Genomic DNA, 10,767 nt, shown 5'->3' with positions numbered 1-10,767 from the left:
ATGGATGGAAAAAGCCCTTGATACTTAAAGGAGTTTCCCCATAATCAATAAATATCTGATCAATGAGGGTCTCATTGCTGGGATTCCCACCGATCCCGAGGATGGGCTTACCTGGCGGTCCCTGCGCGTCCCAGCGATCGGACCCCCAACCATCAGATATTTATCACCGTTCCTGTGGATAGGTGATAAATATAGATTATGGGAAAACCCCTTTAAATTCACAGTACAACTATAAAAAGTCCTTTGCTGTTTCTCCCTTGTAGCACATTTTTGGATCAAATTTCTTTTACCGCTTAGCAGAGACTTCTTGCAATTTTTGGTTGTGGAGGTCCGGCTGCTACCTTCACAGCACCAGAAATGCAACAGCTTCCCATCAGTTTCTTATTCAGAATATGGCGGCGGTTGTGAAAAATCTGCCACTTCACTAAATGCAGGAGGTGAGGACGATGGTGATGAATGAGTATACGGGGGAGGTGGAGGAAACGGAGGAGGCTGAGGAAATGGTGGTGGTTCTTGTAACGTAGCTTCGGAATATGCAGGAGGGTCCGGGAGAACAAAACCAAAATTTTCATTTGCACGGATCTACAACAAGAAAATTCAAAAATAAATCCATTAAAAAAATGAATATTGACTTGAAAAAATGGCTGTTTTGGGTTACGATATGCAAAAGCCTTTCTTCTGTCTGGGGCTACTGTACCATATACAGGTGGTGTACATACTATATACAATGCAGATGCCCTCACCTGGTGTTCATTGGAGCAGGTCTTTCTTCTGAAGGTGGCATTTTAGCAGCCAATCAGCATGTGCGTGGCACCCACTGCTTGACTGTTCTTGCCACCATTGACATGCGATTGTGTGTGATGGGTTTCTCTTCCTTTTGGAGAAGACTGGCTTGGCTAAAATCCCTAGTCATGCCTTATGCTTCTTCTAAGGGTTGGACATAGACTTATAGGGGAGCAACCTCCAATCGGAGGCACTAGAGAGATGGTTTCCTTCTTCTGGAGCTCATTTGTATACTTTTTCCCATGGAGCATTGCCTGTAAGACTCCACACCAGCTTTGAGAACCAGCACCATCGAGCACAGTTATATTTCTAAAAGTCACAAATTGATCTTCCAACCAATTGTTTGCGCCATAGTTCACCATTGCCAGCAATATTGTCTGTTAAATATCCCCTCAGCTGACAATGGCTCAGGAGAGGCCAAAATTAGAAGAACACATTCTATATAATGGTCATTATAACCTGGAGGATTATTCATTTTAATATTGTCACTCTCTAAAAAATAAAATAGGCTCTTCTCATCCAGCCATTATGGGCATAACAATCATGGTAGTTTGGCCTATGGGCCATAAAGACCTCCCGCTCTCCTGTAGGCTTCCGCCCACTCTACCCACATGGCCACCCACATTTGAGGCCACCTGCATCTCCACAGTGACCTTGTCTGTCTGCCTCTCCCTAAACCTTGACTTATGGCCATCAAGGAAGAGCTGGATGATGAAGAACTAGGTATTACAGGGAGTCCATCTCAGTCGGAGTCTACATAAATTTGAATTCACTTTGGCGTATCTGAGTATTGGGTCTGAATTAAATTTGGTGTCCCTGAATTTCGAGTCTGACTTAATTTAGGCAATATCTTAGTCAGGGGTCTGAATGTGTGTGAGGGAATCCCCGGACCAAAAATACTCTGGGGACCATAGGACTCTAGTTAGGCCAACAATGGCTGCAGCTCTCTTCTGTTATCATACAGGGACTAAGGGTATAAGGACTATAGAGGCCGCCCATGTGGCATTGGAAAGAGGGGGGCGTCAGGCCTGGTTGCTTCCATACTCCTTTGGGTGGTAAGATCCTGAATTTCATTGTATGAAAACATGGGGTTGAAGAATTGGATTAAGGGAAAGGGCGTGGAGGGGGAAATAAAAACAATGTCCTACCATTCTGGGGGGAAAAAGTAATGGGGGAAACTTTTTGATTTGGACCCCCTTTCTTCTATGTAGGCCACTGTTTTTGGAACAGTTTGGAACTGTTTTTCTAAACATGGACAATTCCTTTACGTCAAATGCATTGCACTTCATATATTTGAGATCCTGGCCTGAAGGTGGTGGTAGTTTGAAGCTCCTGGGTCCCAATGCAACATCTGTATCGGGGTCCCCAACTACCATGTGCCATTTATAATACTGGTTTATTATGTGGCAGAGAAGCCATTTCGGCCCTTCTGGCACCGGGGCCCAAGTGCGACTGCTACCTCGGCACCCCCTATAACAACGCCCCAGCTTTTCTGTATTACAACAATAAAACATAATTGATAGACAGGAGTAGCACTGATTCTCATACAATATATTGTTAAAAAATGTATTATATGGATTGTGATTTGCATTTTTTTTTTTTTATTTGCTCCAAAATCCATACAGTACCTGTGGAGGATATTCCGAAATATAATTCACAGACTGGAACCCGTAGTAAACGATATAGCTGGACATATTTAACTGCAACATGTTTGTCATTACGACAAAAGAGGCAACGGCCATTGTTCCCAACTGTAAATGAAATGAAACATTATGTATTTACACGTGACAGCGTTATCGAGATTAATGTTACATGGTCACTGTAATAATTTATGCACTGGCAACCTCCCCACTTTCCAGTATCGAAACTTTTTAGAAATTTTTTCCCCTGTTAAGCCACGCCTCTAACTCCACTCAATCTCCACCTATAAAACATTAAGTTCAGCCCACACAGTATTAGCAGGTGGCCCATACAGTATAATGTACCCTTATCAGGTCCCCCCGTACAGTATAATGCTCCATTAGCAGGTGCCCCCATACAGTATAATGCCCCCTTAGCAGGTGCTCCCATATAGTATAATGCCCCCTTAGCAGGTGCCCCATAGAGTATAATACACCCTTCACTGCATTGCACCTTTCTGTGCCGAGCCGCTCAGGGCTCACAGCCACTTCACAGAGTGAATGCTGAAGCAGGGAGGTGACAGTTCCCTGCTTCAGCATTGGATTCAATAGTAGCTGCGTCCTGAGATAGTTAAAACTGGGACGTACCACAGGTTGCCCAGGACAGCGAGACACTGCCCGGAATCTGGGACTGTCCCGCTGAATCCGGGATGGATGGGAGGTATGGCACTGGTTCAGGGGTGGCCTTACACTAGATGGTGCCCTGTATGGTACTGTCTATTAGCACCCCCCTTACACAATCAACTAACAATACTTCTGCTATGAAATACTCACACTTCCACATTTTAAGCCACATGGATAGATCCTAAAGGCATCAATGCAGGATAAGACTAGCCCCGTAAGAGAGATGAGAATACTAATGGTATGAAAGACGTTGCACGCTCTGACCTGTGTTGAGGAAAACAAACAAAACTAGGTATGAATAGTCTATATGTTATATAAAAATACTGCATGTTCTTATTGGCGGCCTTTCAAGCCTTTATGTGCAAAGATCATTATATTCCTTGTGAAGATCTAGCTAGTAGGGAGTCTTCATGAGAAAAATCTCTCCTCTAATGGTATGGAAACTGTCTTTTTAGTGCCACCTAGAGGTAAGTACCATGCAACTCAATGTCAGACCATTTAAAGAGCTTTACACCCAGCCAAATGGAACCCTATTCTCTGCTGACAAGGACCAACAACACCGAAACAGTGCTTTTTACAGGCAATTGTCACTGGTTTGGCCGATAAAACAGTCCCGGCACCACAATTCCGCCAGAAGCAGACAAGAGACCCAGCAATGTCCTGGAGGTAAGTTGGACTGGGCTGTAGGAGACACTAGTGACTTAAATGGGGGCAAATGTGGCTTGGTTGGAATGGGTATATTGTGGATTGCAGTGCTGAATTAAAGAGAGGGAATCCAGGGCGCGCGCCCTGGTGCCTCCATCATCCTCAGGATAGGCCATCAATATCTTATTGGTCAGGGACCGACTACCGGCACCCTCGCCGATCAGCTGTTTTGAAGGGTCTGCAGCCCTCTCTCAAAAACCACTTGCCACAGCATCTAAAGGGTTAAATGGGCAGCTTTGAAGAAAACTTTAATCCCGTCCATTAGAGCAGGAGCCCGGCTGTCTTTAGACAGTACGACACCCATTCTAGCCGGCACAGTACACCCGTGGCGGGCTTCTTCGTTCTAAGGACATGTAACAAACTTCTGTTTTATCCCGAGACAGATCAAATCATTAAAAATGTTATCGTTCGAAAGAACCTTTTACCGATCCATGGAAGTCCGATGGACAAAAGGTTCAAAAATTGTGGTTAAAAAAACAACCATTTTAATTAAGGCAAATAGGGATGGGAAGACGTTCCCATACTTTAACTTTACCCCACATCCCATGTACTAGTCAAAAGGATTCAGAGAAATTTGAATTCCTAAATATTTAAAAAGCTTTAACCCACTTCCAAGACTTTAAGAGGGATATTTAGAATTGGAGTATCCCAAAGGTAAGTTTTTGGATTTATCCCAGTTTATCCTTACTCTTGATAGGTCCCCGAACTCTGAAAAGAGCTTGAAGATCCTGTTTCGAGAAACCCTACAATCGTCCAGGAACATCGTCTACATAGAGACAAATTTTTTCCTCCTTTCTACAATATTGAAATCCCCTAAATAAATCTGTTCTGATGTATAGAGCCAAGGGCTCCATAATAAGGGAACGTTACTGACTTACTCTTAGGAATGTTGGGGCTGAAAAAGGGGCAAAAAGAAAACTCGTTAGCCTCCCGATTCCGGGAGAGTATTTTTTTTTAATCTATTTCACATACTTTAAGATGAGAAATAACTTGTAGACACAAAGCACCATGTGACTTTTACTTTTTTAGAATCGATATATTTTTGTATATATCAATATACAGTGTGACATTATCGTTTTGTATGTTCGGTATCAAGGCAATAGACATTTTCCAGTTTTTACATACCAATTTAGAAGATACGATGCTGTGAGCAGCAACAGCCAGAAATCCTGAGCAGATCATCTATACAAATCACATAATAAATCCACATTAAATACAACCTACAGTGGGGACTACATCACAGATCATTCTCAAACTATATTTTGGGTAGTACATAGAATGACCATGCGTGATACCAGTCATTCTCAATGCCCAGTTAAGCCAAAATGGACACTGGTCCCTTAAATTGGTTTCAACAATGAACATAAGGTAGGAATGATACAATTATATTCACAATGTAAGGCCCCTAGCAATCTCAAGCAAGATAGGTTCAAATCCCATCATGGCAGTCCCCAGTCGAATATTAAACTATATAGCGAGGGAAGATCTAGGCTACTGGAGGAGATACTGGGGGAGATACTGGAGGAGATTACTGCCGGCATCATCCTTGAAGAGCTCACTAGAAGGTATAAAGTGAACACAGATACTGTTCTAGGTGGAGGTCTCCCTAACGAGCATTGTAAATTAATCCAACCATGAGCAGGACTAAATTATCCCGTGCCCAACAAGATGCCGGGACAGGACACCAACACAGGATGGTGCAATGAAGTGATGTCATTACGACTGATGCATCGAGCCGCCAACTGCACAGACTGGAAGAGGCCTATAGACTGCTCTCTCTGCTCGTCTTAAGAGCGGGGCAAGTTGAGTGTAAGTTTTCTTATTTTAAGGGGCACTGATACTGTGGAGGACTTATGGGGGCAATATTACTATGGGGGTACTAAGGGGATACCATTACTCTGTGGGGGACATCATATCTGTATGGGGAGCACCAAGGTAGCACCAATACTGTGAGGGGGCACCAATACTGTGAGAGGGTTACTAAGTAAACACCATTACTCTGTAAGGGGCACTAATGGCACACCAATACTGTGGGGGCACTAAGGGGGCACCACTACTATGAGTGGGCATCAATACTGTGAGGGAGTGCTAAGGGAGCACCAATACTGTGTGGGAACTAAGAAGGCACCAATACTGTGAGGGAGTGCTAAGGTAGTGCCATTACTGTGTGAGGGGCACTAAGGAAGCAGTATTACTGTGTGTGCACTCAAATGGGAGCAGTATTGCAATGTAGGACACAAAGGGGGACACTGCTACTGTGATAGGGCACTTTTACTGTGTGGGGCTAAAGAGGGGCACTATTACAGTATGGGGAGCACTATTATAGTGGGGGGACTGAAGGGCACAATTACTGTGTGCGGCACAAAGGGAGGCACTTTACTATGTGGGGCTAAAGAGGGGCAATATTACAGTGAGGGAAGCCCTACTATAGTGTGGGGGCATTTTTACAGTATGAGAGGACTAAGAGAATAGATACTATTACTGAGTGGGGGGGACTAAGAGGGCACAATTACTGTGTGCGGCACAAAGGGAGGCACTATTACGATGTGGAAGGCACTATTATTGTGTAGAGCCATAAGGGTACTTAGGGGAGTGCTAAAGGGGGCACTATTGCCATCTGGGGTACTATCTGTTTGCCACTATTATTTTTGGGGGCACTATCTGTCTGGCACTATTTTTGCAGCAGGACGGCAACATTAAAGGGGGCAAAAGTATGGGTACTTTGTGTAGAGGTCGTGGATGTGCTGGAAAAGCGAAGAGTCAAGGGTAACCGGCAGCAAACTCTTCAGAGACGAGTAGTGGCCGGGAAAAGTCATAATGGCGTCTGTGCCGGATGGAGGGAAATGAGAAAGTGAACGACTTCTATCAGAAAAGACATCACCTTTGAAACTGTACGATAGATAGATAGATAGATAGATAGATAGATAGATAGATAGATAGATAGATAGATAGATAGATAGATAGATAGATAGATAGATAGATATGCAAATTGATACGTACAAATGGTGGTCCCCAAAAGATGATGTAACTGTACCATGTATAAATCTTTCCACCAACAAAGTTTAGGACAATTCCAAGTGCAAGGTGAAAGTGGGCCAAACCAATCTGTGTCATCTGTAAAACAAGTCATCTTATATTTCATTCATTGTTATTCACCCGCTGTACAGTTATCTCTTGGCACCGCCCCTATCCGTAACAGTATCATGACGTCTTACCAAATATTCGTCACTCCATTGGCCACTTCTCCTGACATGTCTGTTTCAATAGACAATTCTATTCCACATGAAATACCAATCCTTTCTTTTTTTTAGAACTCTGTGTTGTGCCGTTCCTCTGTTATTACTCCTAGAAATTTATAAACAAATTGACAACTGGGTGTTACCAGTTGGGGGGGGTGTGTCCCTAGACAGACTGTCCAATCAGTGCAAGACAGTATAGGTATAGTTCTAAGAAAATATGTTCCAGAACTGTTATTTCATGGGGAACACAAATACTTTTACCTTTTGTGTCACCCCTTTTTCCTCGTAGATTGTAAGCTATTGAGAGCAAGCCGCCACTCTAATTTTTTGTTAATTATTGTTGATCATTCTGTAATGTCGGCTAGGAGAGGGGGAGCCAGGGGGACGTGCTGGCAGAGTGCAGGGAGAGGAGGAGAAGCCGTGATCCTTCTCCTGTCCCTGTATGGCTTCAGATCACAGCAAGAGAGGGGTAATATGGACTTTTAGTCAGGTTATCACCCACCTTATCAATCAGAGAGAATACATATGGGGGACGCTCTCTTTTTTACCCCACGACCTGGTCATTTAACCCCTCAATCCGCAGGACCTAAGTGGTTTTACAGAAAAAATGAGGCAGGGCTTAATAGGAGCGAATGACGATATACTGCAATACATGATCCTCTCATCCTCTCAAGTCCCCTATGAGGACTAATTAATAACTAATTTTCCCCCTAAAGCAATGTAAATAATTTCGATCGCCACATCCATAAAAGTCTGGACTATTACAATTTTAAAAAAATTGAATCCGTACATTTTTTACATAAACGCCAGAATTGATGTTGTTTTGGTCACCTCGTCTCCCACAAAAAAGGAATATAAAGTGATCAAAAGATCTTATGTACCCCAAAAAGGTATCAATATAAGCTAAAGCTCATTTGAAAAAAAATATATATATTTTTTCCTTGTAAAAGTAGTAAAACTTAAAAAAAACTATATAAATTTGGTATCACCGTAATCGTATTGACCCTTAGAATAAAGTTAACATGTCGTTTTTATTGCACGAAAAATGTTGTAAAAACGATACCCAAAAAACAATGGAAGGATCGCTGTTTTTTGCCCATTCCACCCCACAAAGAATTTATTTCAAGTTACCCAGCATATTATATGGTGCCGTGAAAAACTACAACTCGTCTTGGAAAAAACTCAGCCCTCAAATGAAAAAATCATGGCTTTTGAAAGGTGGGGAGGAAAAAAGGAAAATGAAAAATTGCTGTGGCGGGAAGGGGTTAAAGCTAAAATTACTTATGTCCCCATGACACCTGAATTGTGCACCAACTATATTTACTTTGGACATCAATTCTAAATCTACAATAAAAAAAGTCAATGAAATGGATAAAGGGAGTTTCATTTTTGAGCCTGTGACTGTTTGTTGTTTGCATAATTAATGAAGGAAATAATTTTAGAATTTATTTTTGATATTCTATATTGGAATGTAAATGTCAATATATAATCCCTGGTTTGAAGAGTGAGGTATAGAATGAGAGGGAGATAGGCTTGTAATATTCTGATCTCATGAAGCACCTGGCAGCTGAGGAGCAAACAAAAAGTTAGGTGACCATTGGGCCAAAAACCAGTAAACCAACGGCACATGATTCCAAAACTACTGGACACTCAAATCCGTAGTAAAAAACCCACTGGTCAACCGGAAGTGGGACACGAAATCATTAGAAAGCAGCAACTATTGTACTAAACTATTGGACCCTTAGGAAATCTCTGTATTGACCTTCGATATATTTATACCGAGTTATTAGGTCACCCCCTCAGCCGTCTTTTTGACCCTAATTTTGAAAATCTGTCTGGCTACTGTAGTTCACCCATTCCATTTATTACTTTGGTTGCCCGCCTTCGAACCCGCTAAATCTCTACTATGTATTGTTTGTAGACTGGTGATGAAAACCGTACGCAATATTCCATATGTGGTCTCATCCGGTGCCCCTTTCAAATGGCCCCTTATCTTATTTGCCTTGGCGGTTGTTTGTTTTCAACCACAAAATCGTTAACGCACAGAATTTTATAGATTGTGTTGTATATAATGTTGGAATTTTTAGATATCGATACTTTATCATTAGATTTGCACTTACCCCACGAAATCTTGGTTTTGACCTCAAAAAGATTTGGTGAAAAGCCGTTGTGTGAATGTTCTCAGGCGCAGGAGATGCATTTTGGTTTGGGCAACCAAGTGAAAAGTTGACGTAGGGTTCAGATAGAGGCTCATCAGTCCTGGGATCGAAGTTTTGCCGTAAAGGAGGCAGTATGTTGATGTTTACGGTGTCATGGAAATGGACTCTTACAGAATTTGCCTGAGAAGCCATATATTCAATGTGCCGAGGGAACGAAATAAAGTCATCGACACCCAGAAAAATGAAAAATAAATCGTATAATATGCACTATGGCCTCTAAAACCGGTTATGAAATCTAAACCTTGTTCTAAAATAAGATTTTTTTTCCATCCGTTTTATGACCTTTGAGCATGATTAGTAGTGGTGGAATGCTGTAGCAGGCTCCATAAAATGGATATAGAGTCAAAGTGCATACAGTCCGTATTCCCTGTCCCCTCCCCCCAAAAAAACAGTTGCACTTGACTATTATCGTAGTATTATGCTAGTAAGTGCTGTCATGAATCCATCTTAGTTAACCTATTCCCACGCTGTGCCGCAAGTGTACGTCTTGGAGAGGGGTTGCTTCACGCACCAGGATGTACAGTTGAGGAGCAGTTCCCGGCGCACACTGTCCCAACGGCTGACACTCCAGTCTTGCCGGTCAGCGGACCATCGCCGCTGATTTCGGCAATTAATCGTTAAATGCAGTGTTATGGCAGGAAGGAGGGGAAGGGGATAAGTGAGCCCTAATCTACCCACCGCCCTGTCCCTGCCTACTTGCAACGACCCGCCCTAGGCGACGGGGTACAACTGGGCGGCGGTCCCTACGCTGACTAAGTGCAAGGGAATACAAACAGGGAACAAGCAAGGGAAGGGGCAGTAGCCCACGGAACACCGTGAGGAAACCAGAGTGGTCAACGAGCCAGTCAGAATCAGGATGTCACGAAGTATACGAACGAGAGCAAGGAGCAGGAAGCAAGCCGGGGTCAGAGCGAAGCAGGATAAGCGGAAGCTGTAGCAAGGCTGAAGCAAGGCAGTAGCAGGCTGGAGCAAGGCTGTAGCAGGGCCAGGAAACCAGGAAGAATCACAAGCAATGAGGAAGAGAAAACGGCAGGTATAAATGGACAGGGGGCGGAGCTAACTCCGACTGACCAGGCCGCGATAGGCTCTCCCACTCCTGAGCCTGCTACCCTGATTGGTGGGAGCCGGAGTCAGTCTAAGAGGTCCGGCCTCAGGTGTCGATTGATTAATCCTGGGAGTATCCACAGACGTAGTGCCTGGCAGATCCTTTACATGCAGCCACCGATTGCGATTGCCGCATTTAGGGGGTTGGAAGCATATCGGCAGCTCCCACCAAGTGATTGTGGGGGCTGCCGATGCTTGTCATGGCAACCGGAGGCCAGACAATGGCCTCCGGGTTGCCATGTACGGAAGCCTAGGAGGAGCAGCAGGAGGCTGGTCTTCGTAGGCTTCCTGTCAGTGTGACTGTCACGTCACAATGACAGTAAGGGTATGTTCACACAGGCTATTTTCGGCCGTAAATGGCCCGAAAAAAGGGTGAAAAACCGGAGGCAGAATGCCTACAAACATCTGCCCATT

At 43.6% G+C, this 10,767-nt stretch overlaps 1 pseudogene; it reads right to left on the bottom strand.

Moving 5' to 3' along the window:
• Positions 1-381: 381 nt before the first annotated feature.
• On the bottom strand, positions 382-9,284 carry LOC142699771 (uncharacterized; annotated as a pseudogene).
• Between the last annotated feature and the right edge of the window lie 1,483 nt (positions 9,285-10,767).

Source organism: Rhinoderma darwinii, unplaced genomic scaffold (genome assembly GCF_050947455.1).
Source record: "Rhinoderma darwinii isolate aRhiDar2 unplaced genomic scaffold, aRhiDar2.hap1 Scaffold_1639, whole genome shotgun sequence".
In the NCBI taxonomy this organism is placed as follows: Eukaryota; Metazoa; Chordata; class Amphibia; order Anura; family Rhinodermatidae; genus Rhinoderma; species Rhinoderma darwinii.
Note: the sequence above shows the minus strand (reverse complement) of the source record. Positions and strands in the feature narration are given on the sequence as shown.